Source organism: Zootoca vivipara, chromosome 8 (assembly GCF_963506605.1).
Source record: "Zootoca vivipara chromosome 8, rZooViv1.1, whole genome shotgun sequence".
NCBI lineage: Eukaryota > Metazoa > Chordata > Lepidosauria > Squamata > Lacertidae > Zootoca > Zootoca vivipara.
Window position 1 is genome coordinate 83,185,145 of NC_083283.1, and position 13,062 is coordinate 83,198,206.

Here is a 13,062-nt window from a genome sequence, read left to right on the forward strand (position 1 = left end):
AAAGAACAAGCAAAGTTCTGCATGGAGACCGGCTGTTTTCATATAAATAAAAAATGGACTCCAGAACAAAAGGATCCTTTAATGAATGGAAAAGAACCAGAAGAAAGCAGAATGGCTTATTCCTCTTGGCAGAGGTGGAGGGGGGCCGACACAGGAGCTGGAGAAAATGACCAATGTTATTATACATACATGCATACATTCTTTCTCTCTCTCTCCCTCTCTCTCTCTCACACACACACACCTCTCCCTTATGTTTCCCCTCCAATATCCCCCCTCCCCATGCTGCCCAATCCTGCAGAAACAAGAGAATCCCTGGTTCCCTGTCTCCTTCCATTCCCCAGCTGAGCCTGCTAAAGGATAGACACATTCTGCAGAGATTTCAGGCATTGACTTCACCTGGCTTCCCTGCCAGTGGTGGAGGCAGTTGGGTAGGCAGGACTGCTGCAAGGGGGGGCACCTTTCTGGTGCCTACTGCTTCACCCCATCGCATGGGTGCAACTGCACAGTCTGGATTCTGCCCCCCCCCCGGGTTCTCAGATCTCAGTGATGCCTTGTGCAATGCCAGATTGGGATCCCTCCCCACCTCTCATGCGCCATTCTAAATAGCCCATTGCTGTTGGTGTCTGCTAGGATTAGTGAAAACCAGGTGTGGGTGGTAGCTAACACCTCAAAAGATTCACAAGCATTGCCACTATGTTGGAGGGCCTTTCCAGCACGGGAGCTGGACATCTAACATGGTAAGCTGATTATGGGATGCTGTTTTTGAAGAGGAAAGTTTAACTGCACACCAGGTAATTAAATTCAGTGCACTCTTGTGACACAGGAAACTGAATCACTTTTTACAGCAAGGCAACTGATTGTTCCCAACCGGAGAAGTCTAGACTACTTGCTGTCCTGAGCTTCTTCAGGAGGAAGGGCAGGATATAAATATAATGTTGTTTAGTCGTGTCCGACTCTTCGTGACCCCATGGACCATAGCACACCAGGCACTCCTGTCTTGCACTGCCTCCCGCAGTTTGGTCAAACTCATGTTGGTAGCTTCGAGAACACTGTCCAACCATCTCGTTCTCTGTCGTCCCCTTCTCCTTGTGCCCTCAATCTTTTCCAACATCAGGGTCTTTTCCAGGGAGTCTTCTCTTCTCATGAGGTGGCCAAAGTATTGGAGCCTCAGCTTAACGATCTGTCCTTCCAGTGAGCACTCAGGGCTGATTTCCTTCAGAATGGATAGGTTTAATCTTCTTGCAGTCCATGGGACTCTCAAGAGTCTCCTCCAGCATCATAATTCAAAGGAATCTATTCTTCGGCGATCAGCCTTCTTTATGGTCCAGCTCTCACTTCCATACATCACTACTGGGAAAACCATAGCTTTAACTATACGGACCTTTGTCGGCAAGGTGATGTCTCTGCTTTTTAAGATGCTGTCTAGGTTTGTCATTGCTTTTCTCCCAAGAAGCAGGCGTCTTTTAATTTCGTGACTGCTGTCATCATCTACAGTGATCAAGGAGCCAAGAAAATAAAACCTCTCACTGCCTCCATTTCTTCCCCTTCTATTTGCCAGGAGGTGATGGGACCAGTGGCCATGATCTTGGTTTTTTTGATGTTGAGCTTCAGACCATATTTTGCGCTCTCCTCTTTCACCCTCATTAAAAGGTTCTTTCATTCCTCTTCACTTTCTGCCATAAAGGTTGTGTCATCTGCATATCTGAGGTTGTTGATATTTTTTCCAGCAATCTTAATTCCGGCTTGGGATTCATGTAGTCCAGCCTTTCGCACGATAAATTCTGCATATAAGTTAAATAAGCAGGGAGACAATATACAACCTTGTCGTACTCTTTTCCCAATTTTGAACCAATCAGTTGTTCCATATCCAGTTCTAACTGTAGCTTCTTGTCCCACATAAAGATAATAATAAATAATAAATATATTATATAATAAGCAACAACAATAATAGCAACAACATCTTTGGATTCTTGGGGACAAGGAAGCCTAGTCCATAGTTCCCATGGAGAAACCCACAGAGTAACCAGGTAAACAGCCTCAGTCCAGTATACCTGAAGGAGCGTCTCCACCCCCATCTTTCTGCCTGGACACTGAGGTCCAGTGCCGAGGGCCTTCTGGCAGTTCCCTCGTTGCGAGATGCCAAGTTACAGGGGAACAGGCAGAGGGCCTTCTCAATAGTGGCGCCCTCCCATCAGATGCCAAGGAAATAAACAACTATCTGACTTTTAGAAGACATCTGAAGTCAGCCCTGTTTAGGGAAGCTTTTAATGTTCAGTGTTTAATCAATAATAATAATAATAATAATAATAATAATAATAATAATAATAATAATATTCTGTTGCAAGCTGCCCAGAGATGGATGGGGTAATAATAATAACAATAACAGTATGTGATAGTAATAATAATAATAATAATAATTTATTATTATTATTTCAAGAAGATGACTTTACTGAAACTTGGTGTAGTTTTACTTTGTACATGAGTAACAATGGACAAACTCTGCTGGACAGCTATGGTGAGATGTAATTGCTTGAACTTTGTAGTCTGAGAAGGGAAGGGAGGTGAGGGGCTTTGTTCTTGTGTTACTCTCTGTATCCTGTAAAATAAAGGAGAAAGGTTGAATAAGAACATCAATAAGAACATAAAAATAATAATCAGCTGAGCTTAAATACTAGAAAGATGGAAGCCTTGTAAACGTTTGGTTCTAGTTCGGCTGGGCTCCTCTTGATGAACCTGGGGCACTCATGGATCCAGCCTTCCCACTAGTGCCTTCTGCCAACGGTGAATGTTCCTGAACCAGAATATGCTGACCACAGTTCTTGTAACATCCTTTATGGAACACACTGTGACTATTGCCAGACTGCAGGGGCCAAACTGCCCACTACTGAATATAAATTTATTCATAACAATCTGGATATTTCTCAACCAAAAGAGCAATTTTTTTCATTTTACCTGTTCCTTGCACGAGGAGTGCTTGGTTGGTTGTAGCAGCAAAAAAGCCATGGTGAACTATTTCCCAAAGAACATCAGAAGATACTGCTGGGCCGGCCTCTGCCCCATCCACCCAGCCTCCTGTTCCTGCAGTAGCCAGACAACCACCTGTGGGAAACCTGCAAGTTAGGACCTGAGAGCAAAAGCACTCTCCCCTCATAATCAGCGAGTTTGGGGTGGAAATGTATTTGTTATTTTCTCTTCAAATTTATCCTTCAAATATTTGTCTTTGTTTTCATGTTGATTGCTATATTTGTTATATGTGAGAAAATCAATTTACATCATTGATAAAAAAACCATGAAAGTTCCATTTTAGCTGCCAAGAAGACCAACTCCTGTTCACAATAAAGGTAAAAAAAGAAAAGAAGGTAAAGGCCCCTGGATGATTAAGGTGACTATGGGGTGTAGCGCTCATCTCGCTTTCAGGCCAAAGGAGCCAGCCTCTATCCACAGACAGCTTTCCGGGTCATATGGCCAGCATGACTAAATCGTTTCTGGCACAACCAGACACTGTGATGGAAGCCAGAGTGCACAGAAACATTGTTTACCTTCCCGTCGCAGTGGTACCTATTCATCTACTTGCGCTGGCGTGCTTTTGAACTGCTAGGTTGGCAGGAGCTGGGATGGAGCGACGGGAGCTCACCCCATTGTGGGGATTCAAACCCCCGACATTCTGATTGGCAAGCCCAAGAGGCTCAGTGGTTTAGACCACAGCGCCACCTGTGTCCTTGTTCACAACAAACCTGGCTTCCTTTTATAATTTCTGGTGCTTGACTCTTCCTTGGCCTTGCCCCTAGAATGCCCATATCAGAAGCCAGAGTAACAATGTCTCCTGTTTCACAGCAGCCCTCGTTTCTTCATATAACGCTTTATTGGAAGTTGTAAAAGGAATACAGTTGCAACAAATAATGCAAATAAGTAGACCATAACGGTCTTATCTCATTCACACATAAGGAAAGCCATAAATCAAATTGAGAATGATATCTCAGGCATGTGATTCATTGTTAGTGGTCAATATGCATCTTCTCAGTTTGTGAACAGATTCAAACAAGAAAGAAAAGCAAAAACTGTTAACACTGGACATCGCACAGCCAAATATTTCTAGTGTTTTGGCTTAATTATAACAGGTTTGTATCTCAGCTATTCCAGGTGAGCATCACATCAAATGGTCGGTATATTCGGAATAAATAGCTGAAGCAGCGCACAGGCGCATCTTTCTTGCAAAACAAGGAAGGCTTGTTTTGCCTTCATTGTAATTGGGAGAATTGCAGCTGTCAATGACTCACGGAGCAGATGCTTCGTTCCTCGCTGCTTGGGGGCATTCACAAACCCTGCGCGCACGCGCACGTGGCGGAAGTCTTTTCGCCCCTGCTGCTCTCCCCAAATCCAGCCCCGCTTTCCTGGCTGGCTGCCGCCGTCTTCTCCGCCACCAGGGGGCTCTGCGCGCCGCACTGGGCTGAGCAAGGAGCGAGCAAAGCAGGCGGCGACCCGCAGCGGCTGCAAGGGCCGGGAGGCGCGCCTGTGTGTGTGTGTGCGCGCGCGCGCGCCGGGAAGGTAGGATGCCCGCCTGCCGCATTGTAAGAAAAACTGGTTCCCCTGGATGGCGACTGAATAATGTTGTGAAACACACCCAGTGACCCAGCTCTCCCTCGCCCACAGGCACGCGCACACACAGCGATGCTGGGAACTCCCGGGGTTTTTGCAAATCCATGGTTCCTTCCTGCTGCAGCCAGCCGTGCCAGCAATTCCAGCGGCGGAGAGTGCCTTTATTGCGCAAGGCAGGAAGATGGATCCGCGGTGGGGCTTCCTCGGGTCCTTCCTGAGCACGCGCTTCTCCCATTAAGTCGAAGGCGATGGAGCTGCTGCTGCTCCGGGCGGGGCGCGGGGAGCCATCCTTAACTTCTAAACGGGGAGATGTGTGGGGTTTTGAGGGATGTGGGACATTTCGCTCTCTGCCTGCCCCCAGAAACCCACTGCAGGGCCAGATAGTGAAAGCTAGGTTGCGATTATGCAGTACAATGGTCAAGGCAAGGCATTCCTCCTGTGCTCAGACGCACGGACATTTTATTACTTGAAAAGTGAGGTTCCAGAGCAGGGCGCTCCCTCCAGCTAAACCCTGCTTATGCTAGTGCTCCTCGAGACTTGCTTTTATCTCACAAACATGAGGGTCTTTTAATGCGGTAGTGTTTCAGGGGGAAAGTAACTGGCAGGAAAAAGGTTGACTCCCCCACCCCCCACCCCATCCTTTTCTGTTGCAAAGCTCCGTCTCCCAAGAACACACTTTTTGCAATGGTGAAAGGGCCCGTGAGGTTCTTGCAGTGCTCGCTTTCATATCAGCTGGCCCCTAGTTGCATGACAGACAGGTGAGCCTCTTGGGCTTCTCCTTGGGGGCGCTTCCTGCTATTCCCAGGTGATTTATTCCTATGTCCAACAGGGAATGCCTTCCATTCCAGATATGTTTTGTTAAAGGCTTTTGTTTCTGTTGCAAGCCTGAAATTGCTCCAGCTTTTTCATTAAAGAGAAAAGGCCAACCATAACACGACTTGCATTAAAGGCTGCTTGGATTGTAACCTTCCATTGAAAGAGCTCTGCAGCTCACATAGAACCATCCAATTCCTTGGCAACCTGCCATGCTAAGGCTCCCAGTATATCTCTACAATTAGCCAGTGGAAAAGAAAATATGAGCCCTTAGCTCTGGGACATAGGAGGAAGAGAGGTCCTCTGGTCATATGCAGAGTGCATTTCCACAAACACTGAGTATTAGTCACAACCCACCTGGGATTGTGGGATTTAAGAGCAAGGCTTCCAGATGGGAAGATGCAAGCTCTACAGAGACCTAATTCCCATCACTGTTTTGTTTGTTTTTTTAAAAAAATGAAATAACCACTGTCAGTTTCTCTAAACAGTAGTCCCATTTCAGACAGATAGTTAGCACAGTGGTGCACTCTTCTCTATATGCCACTGCATTTATTCTCAGTGGTTGTAACTGCTGTGGACACTCTTTCATGGTTTGGGAAGCAGCATGTATTTTTTTCTTCTCTACTACATGCTGCGGCTCACCCTCTAATTCAAAAGGCTGCTGCTGAGTGGATCTCATCACTTTGCAGCTACACAACATGCACAAACCTCTCTCTCTCTCTCCCCCCCCCCCCCCATGTCCATGGAAGGAAAAAGTACATCAGATTTTCCCAACCTCACCCGAGTTGAGATGGATCCTTTTTGATCTTACGTTTTATCCTTCCCTCGCAGCTTTAAACTGGTGCCATAAGAACTGCTTTCCCATGACTTGCACATCTTTCCTTCATAGAGGCCACAGGTTGGACCAGAGTCCTGGAGAAATCAATGGGAAAGAATAAATTGGCCGTGACTAACTTTTCACAACAATTTCATGGGGGCTTAAGTCCAACTAATTTTGTCTGGGTGATCCAACCCGGGGGGGGGGGACCTCAGGCCAGGGGGGCACATGTAGCCCCCACCCACCCACCTGGCTTTCAGAACTCTTTCCAGAGCACACACCTCACCACCCCAGCACTGCACCCCCTTTGAGCGGCTTTGGCCTGGCCTGGCTGGGGTGTGACCTTGAACTCTGAGCAGGGCCAGGAAGGTACACCAAGGGTAACCTAGTCCAACCCACTAAAATGCAGGAATTACAGTTTAAGAATCCACAGCAGATGGACATCCAACCTCTGCTTTAAAATCTCCAAGGAAGGAGAGTCCACCACCTTCCGAGGGAGTCCTTTCTTCCTGATGTTAGTCAGTATTTCCTTTCTTCAAACTTGAATCCATTGATTCGGGTCCTGCCCTCCAGAGCAGGAGAAAGCAAGCTTGCAGTTCTTGTTTGTTTGCTACCGGTAACCTTTTTTTTTTTTTTGCACACCCATAATATAGCTCCAGTTTTTCCTTTTGTTAGACTAGATCAGGCATCCCCAAACTGCGGCCCTCCAGATGTTTTGGCCTACAACTCCCATGATCCCTAGCTAACAGGACCAGTGGTCAGGGATGATGGGAATTGTAGTCCAAAACATCTGGAGGGCTGAAGTTTGGGGATGCCTGGACTAGATCCTTACAGAATTCAAGGAAATTGCATTGGTTAGTCAATTCAAGGGAAATGAAGGTTATTATTAATGAGATATTGCAGTTCTCATGTTAACAATTTATATATAACATGTTGACACTTAGTCTTATAAAGCTTCCTTCTGCAGATTTCTACAGTAACCCACATACTGTAAGTTCAAATATATAATGTTAAACGTCAAGCCTCAAATGCTGTTCTTAAATGTTTTACATCAGGCATAGGCAGACTTGGCCCTCCAGATGTTTTGGAACTACAATTCCCGTCATCCCTGACCACTGGTCCTGTTAGCTAGGGATGATGGGAGTTGTAGGCTCAAAACATCTGGAGGGCCGAGTTTGCCTATGCCTGATTTACATTGATAAAAACATATCTTGAAGTAAAATGCCCTTCTGTAAAGAAAAAAAATGTTTTAAAAGTATTGTTTGGCAGCAATCTTTCACGATTCAAAATGGCCACCGACCTGTGAGGCAGAGCGAGGCAGCTGCTCTCACCATTTTATAGTTTTATTGTCCTTTTATTGTTTTGTTTTATTGTTTTACTGCCCTATTTTATCGTTTCGTGGTTTTACTTCCTTGTTATCTCGCCAGTCTAATGCAATCTTTCACATCTAGCAAATTTTGCTCATGCCTTTGAGAGATCCATCCCAGCTCAGTTTATTCTCTGCTTTTCCAAGTTTCCAAAATAGCTGCCAGACCTTTGTCCCTATAAATGTCATAGAATCCTATTATTTCATCTTGTCAAAGAAAATAAAGACAAATACAAAAAGGAGTACTGAAATATATACATGACTCCCTGGCCTAATTTTATCTTCCAGCTCAAAATTAGGAAAACCACGTCTCCATCTAGCATCAGGCCTGTTCCTTCTCTGGCAGTTTCCCCATCAAACTCAGTAATACAATGCTAATATTCAGGCAGGTATGTATAGGATTGCACTGTGATCAGCAGCCAGCAACTGTTGCTATCTCCCTTGAGTTAAAAAACAAGCATGCAGAAAAAGGAAATTGCCCCTGCAATCAATAATGCAAAATCAAATTCACACCTACATGTAGTAAGAGGATATATTAATTTAAACAGGCAAGTAAGAGCCTAGAGGATAGCTCAGTCAGTAGAGCATGAGACTCTAATCTCAGGGTTGTGGGGGGGGGGTTCTTGTCCCACATTGGGCAAAAAGATTTCTTCACTCTTCTTTCTTCTTCTTCTTTGGCGATCACTCTTAGCCGAGTAAGATTGTCTTCCATAAACACAGTTTTAACAATGAATCCGTAAGTGACTGTGGAGGCCAATTCTGGATCCACACATCTTTCCACATTGGTTTCTGGGCGGGAGTTGACCACAGTGTGGATTTGCCAAGCGTGCCTTCCTCTTAGCACATTTGCGTCTTGAGTTTGAGTGTCTTCAAAGCCCATGACACCTTTGGTAAAGGCTGTTCTTCAACTGGAGCGCTCGCAGGCCAGTGTTTCCCAGTTGTCGGTGTTTATACTACATTTTTGCCTTGAGACAGTCTTTAAACCTCTTTTGTTGACCACCAGCATTACGCTTTCCATTTTTAAGTTCGGAATAGAGTAGTTGCTTTGGAAGACGATCATCAGGCATCTGCACAACATGACCAGTCCAACAAAGTTGCTGTTGAAGAATCATTGCTTTGACACTGGTGATATTTGCTTCTTCCAGTACACTATTAGTTCACCTATCTTCTCAAGTGATGTGTAAAAATTTTTGGAGACACCGTTGATGAAATCTTTCGAGGAGTTGGAAATGGCGTTTATAAGTGGTCCATGTTTCACAAGCATATAGTAAGGTTGGTAGTACAATAGCTTTGTAAACAAGCATTTTTGTTTCTCTGCGAATGTCGCAGGGACATTCACATTTCTTCACTGCAGGGGGTTGGACTAGATGACTCTTGTGGTCCCTTTCAACTCTTATGATTCTATGACAGTTCTATCAGCAAAGTGTAATAAAGTGTAAAGGCAAATTGTAATGCACATATTGTGAGCCATATTCAAAATCCTAGTGCAGCCTCAGAGGGGCTTTAATAAAAGCTGTGACTTGGTTGTTGTTGTTGTTGGCATCCCTCTGATTTGAGAGAAAATGCCACCAGGGGCAAAGTCAAAGCGCTGGGGAATCACAGCGCCTGCTGTGGCTGCAGAAACCAGGAATTCATAACTGCTGAATCCCACATTATTCTTGCTGCGTTAGCACCACCAAAGTGATCTGCCCGGGGTGCAAACCTGGGCAGTCCTGGGCTGCCCAGACAACAAGACACGCCCTCATATATTGAAATAAGCCTGTTGCCCTTTTTTTTTGTCTACCAAGGAACTTGTGTGTTTACCTAAGGATTTGTATTTTCAGAAATAGAGAAGCAACCACTGAATTCATTCAGCAGTCCTGGGTTGCAACCAGAAGCCTGCATGGCACCTAGTAGAGACTTGGTCACTTTTAAAGTAGCCAGAACATGGGGGGAAACGTTCCCACCCCCAGGGCGTATTGCGAGCATATCCCTCAACAGGGAGGCCACGAGTCGGTACTACTCAGAAGACTGGATAAGCCCCCTTCCCCTGAGCATCTAGCTGCTATCTCACCATACTTGACCATGGAGTTCACAAACAAGCCATTTCCCCTCCTCCTCCTCCTCCTCCTCCTCCTTTGTCCCTCTCTGCTTTTACTGCTCCCCTCTTTCCATTGCCCCCCTACCCTACCCAACTGGTTGCCATTGCTGCCCTTGGGCTGAGCATGGAGAGGTCTCTACTCATTGGAGCCAAGGAGTTGATATGCTGGCATTTGTGAATAGTTCCAAAACACAGCTTTTGCTCTTGAACAGTCATACACTTGCAGGCTGCGGGGGGGTGGGGTGGGGGGGTGGGAGCAGTGGGGTGGGGAGGTTGCTAAGAGAATGCTGGATTTTTTCAAGCAAGTAGCAGGCAAGCTACAGGCGGGTTGTCTCTTGAAAAAACAAAAAAAGAGATTTGCTGAATCAGGGAAATACCACTGCCTGCCTTTGCATACTATTATGCTGCTACTTCCTCAGAGAGAGAAATAAATTGGGAGCTGTAACAAAAGAAGCAAAAGCTTCCATCTTGCGGTAGGACAGTCTGAGTGTTGTTTTGTTAAGTAACCAAGAGTTTCCACCATCCATATTAAAAGTTAGATACCTTCAGTCTGGGTATCCCAAACATGGAATATTTTCTTGGGAGAAGGGACAGATCTTAGCAAACCGCCTTCACCTAACCAGGCAGATATGAGGAGCCCAACACGAGGTTAAGCCTAGTCCTGCGAGCAAACTGTCAACTTCAGGTTTCTATTTTCAGCTTTTAATTAAATAAAAGTAGGAGAAAAAGAAAGCAGCACAAAGATTAAAAAAGCAAACAAGTGATTTCTAGCTAACCTCACACTCAGTCACTTCCTCAGTTTCAGCAGCCTGCAATAAAGCGCAGCATTGTTTTACGTGCAAAGGACATTGAAGTTGAAGTTGAAGAAGCAGAGTTCCTCAGGGGGCCAAGGGAGGGCATAAGTAAAAAACAACCCCCCCCATTTTTATGTCTCGTGTTTCAGGAGGAGCAATGATGGGCTGGATGCGGCACTGCTGTCCGATCAGGCCTGAGACGGGTGCCAAGCACTTATCATTCATTACAGGACCTTAGGGAAACAAGTGTTGAGAAGGATTTCCTCTTGTGTAGTTAATCTGAATGGATTCACTAAGCAGGAAACATCCTCTTGCATAGACCCTGAGCTGAGCTCCATATGCTTCACTTTGCAATGTTGTTGAGGAGACTTTGGAATTCTTAAATGACCTGAAAGGTTGGAGCTGGTTCTCTGACACCCGGGGGGGGGGGGGTGATTTCCAAGATGGTGTTCGTTCTCGTGAATAGAGTTGCCAAACAGCCTCTTGGACAGTTGCTAGAATCTGAGAACAGAAAGCCAGAATTCAGCCACACTGCCTCCTTATTTACCAGTCCTGTCATGCAGGGAAAGAAGCTGGTCATAGCATGGGGGGAAAGTGATGGCAAAACCACTGAACAAAATCATGTTTGGTTTTTTCATAGCAGATAAAGGAGACAGGCCAGTTAGAATTCTCTCTCTCTCTCATTCCTGCACACCACACAAAAATGCAAGGATATATCTTAATTATGCACGAGGAGGACCAAACAAGTTCCCCCCCACCTTTCCTAAAATTGAGAGGGGCTCAGTGGCTGTTTATGTATTCTCTCCCTCCTCAGTAATTAGAACAAGAAAAAGGAGGAGGTAATTACAGAATGTGAGTGTGCACAAACCAGATTGCATACCTGTGTGGCCATGGAAGTCTGAATCTTCAAATAATCTTGTTCTTCCACAAATTGCTAAGATCTCAGAGAAAGAGCAATTCTTCTGGTAGGGAAAAAAAATCTTACAGCTTTGTACTTACTAAACAAAACCAAATGTTTGGAGGCCAGCACATGCTACAGGAATAGAAATACATTCCAAAACCAAATTAAACAAAGGCCTGAAACCCCACAGACATCCTTGTGCCGTTCTTATGAAGCATTTGGATTCTCATATTTCTGTAAGTTTAAACCAATTGCAGGAGCAGCCAATGTGCTTTGGCAAAAACACATCAAGTCCTCTCTGGATCTCTCTCTCTTACACTCAAGCAGTCATATAAACATAATATTCTTTTTTTAAAAAAGTTTTGGAAGTAGTCCCCAAAGCAATTTTTCTCCTGTCTGTAGTAACAGGAGTCCTGAGATTCAAACCATTCCCTGAGGTATATCAACAGAGTTGCCAGATCAGCAATATCCAAAGGCCTAGCGGTATGGAATGAGTTTGGTGTGTGTTTGTTAGTTTAAATCTGATTCTTTATAAAGGTACTGTCTGGAAATAATATTGTTCCAGCCAATGATAATGCTGAAAACTCCTAAAACTAAGATCCAAGTAATATGTCTGGATTAACTAGACCACTCCAGCAGCCAGCCAACCTTTCGCAAATGAAGATAAGAGCACACTCGTAAGACACCTTGGTTCCAGAACCAAGGACCCCCATCCGGTCTTCCATCCCAGCGAACCGTCACACATTGCTGAAGGTTGCGCTCCACCTGCTGAATTCGTTTGTCCCACACTGATTTACAGTTCAAGAGCAAGTTTGTTTGTGTTCAGCTAAAAACCTGCTTGAAAAACACCGTGGCCTTACGGTGGTCCAGTTTGCATGTCACAGTACACCGTAGTTGATTAGTTTACCATGAAAATGCTGAGCTGGGCCACTTTGCTCCCCCCCCCCACCTGGCCCACTGGAGAAATGGCAAGCTGAGCTTAGTGCAGTGATGGGCAAGCTTTTGAGCTTGGTGTGTCAAAATTCATAAAAAAACCAAGCATAACTCGGGAGAAGAAGCGATAGAAGAAGAATGGAAAGATTTTAAGTTATTTTTTAAAAAATATGCAAAAGTAACATATTAAGATCTGAAGTAGGCTGTAAATAAACTGTGGAATTTATGAATATGTTAAGTGAAAGGAGTAAAATAAGATAATATAAGGTAAAGAAAATGGTTTAGAAATTGCTAAAGTATAAATTTGTTAAAGAACCACAGGGGAAGGGAACCGGAGGGGGTTCCCACATATAATGTGAAAGATCAAAGGAACAAGTAATTTTAAGTGTGTGTTTTTATTTTCCTTTCTTTTTGTATAGTGCTATTGTTGTATTTTTTTTCTTTTTCTTTTTGTGTCTTCTTTTTGTATTTTGGAAAAATCTTAATAAAAATTATTATAAAAAAACAACAACCCAAGCAGAACTCGGGTGGTGTGGCACTTCGAGAAAAAAAACCATAATTTCGCGATATTTATAGTTTAAATAACAAAAATGTATAATTGTAATATATAACTGTATTTAATAAACCAAAAACTAATTATTTAACCAAACCAAACCAAAAACCCCTTATTTATCACAAAGTGTCCAGAGTTGTTGAGCTTTTTTGGGGGAACTGCTGACCAAAGTTTTGGAGGTTTATTTGGGGTGTGTGCAAAAGTTGCTT

At 44.4% G+C, this 13,062-nt stretch overlaps 1 long non-coding RNA gene across 1 annotated transcript; it reads right to left on the reverse strand.

Annotated features, from left to right (window-relative positions):
* Positions 1-2,450: 2,450 nt before the first annotated feature.
* Positions 2,451-7,367, reverse strand: LOC118079314 (uncharacterized). The gene is made up of 3 exons (XR_004691824.2): positions 6,221-7,367; positions 2,953-3,099; positions 2,451-2,596 (listed from the first exon to the last, which is right to left on the reverse strand). It is a non-coding gene; the product is annotated as an uncharacterized LOC118079314 (long non-coding RNA).
* Between the last annotated feature and the right edge of the window lie 5,695 nt (positions 7,368-13,062).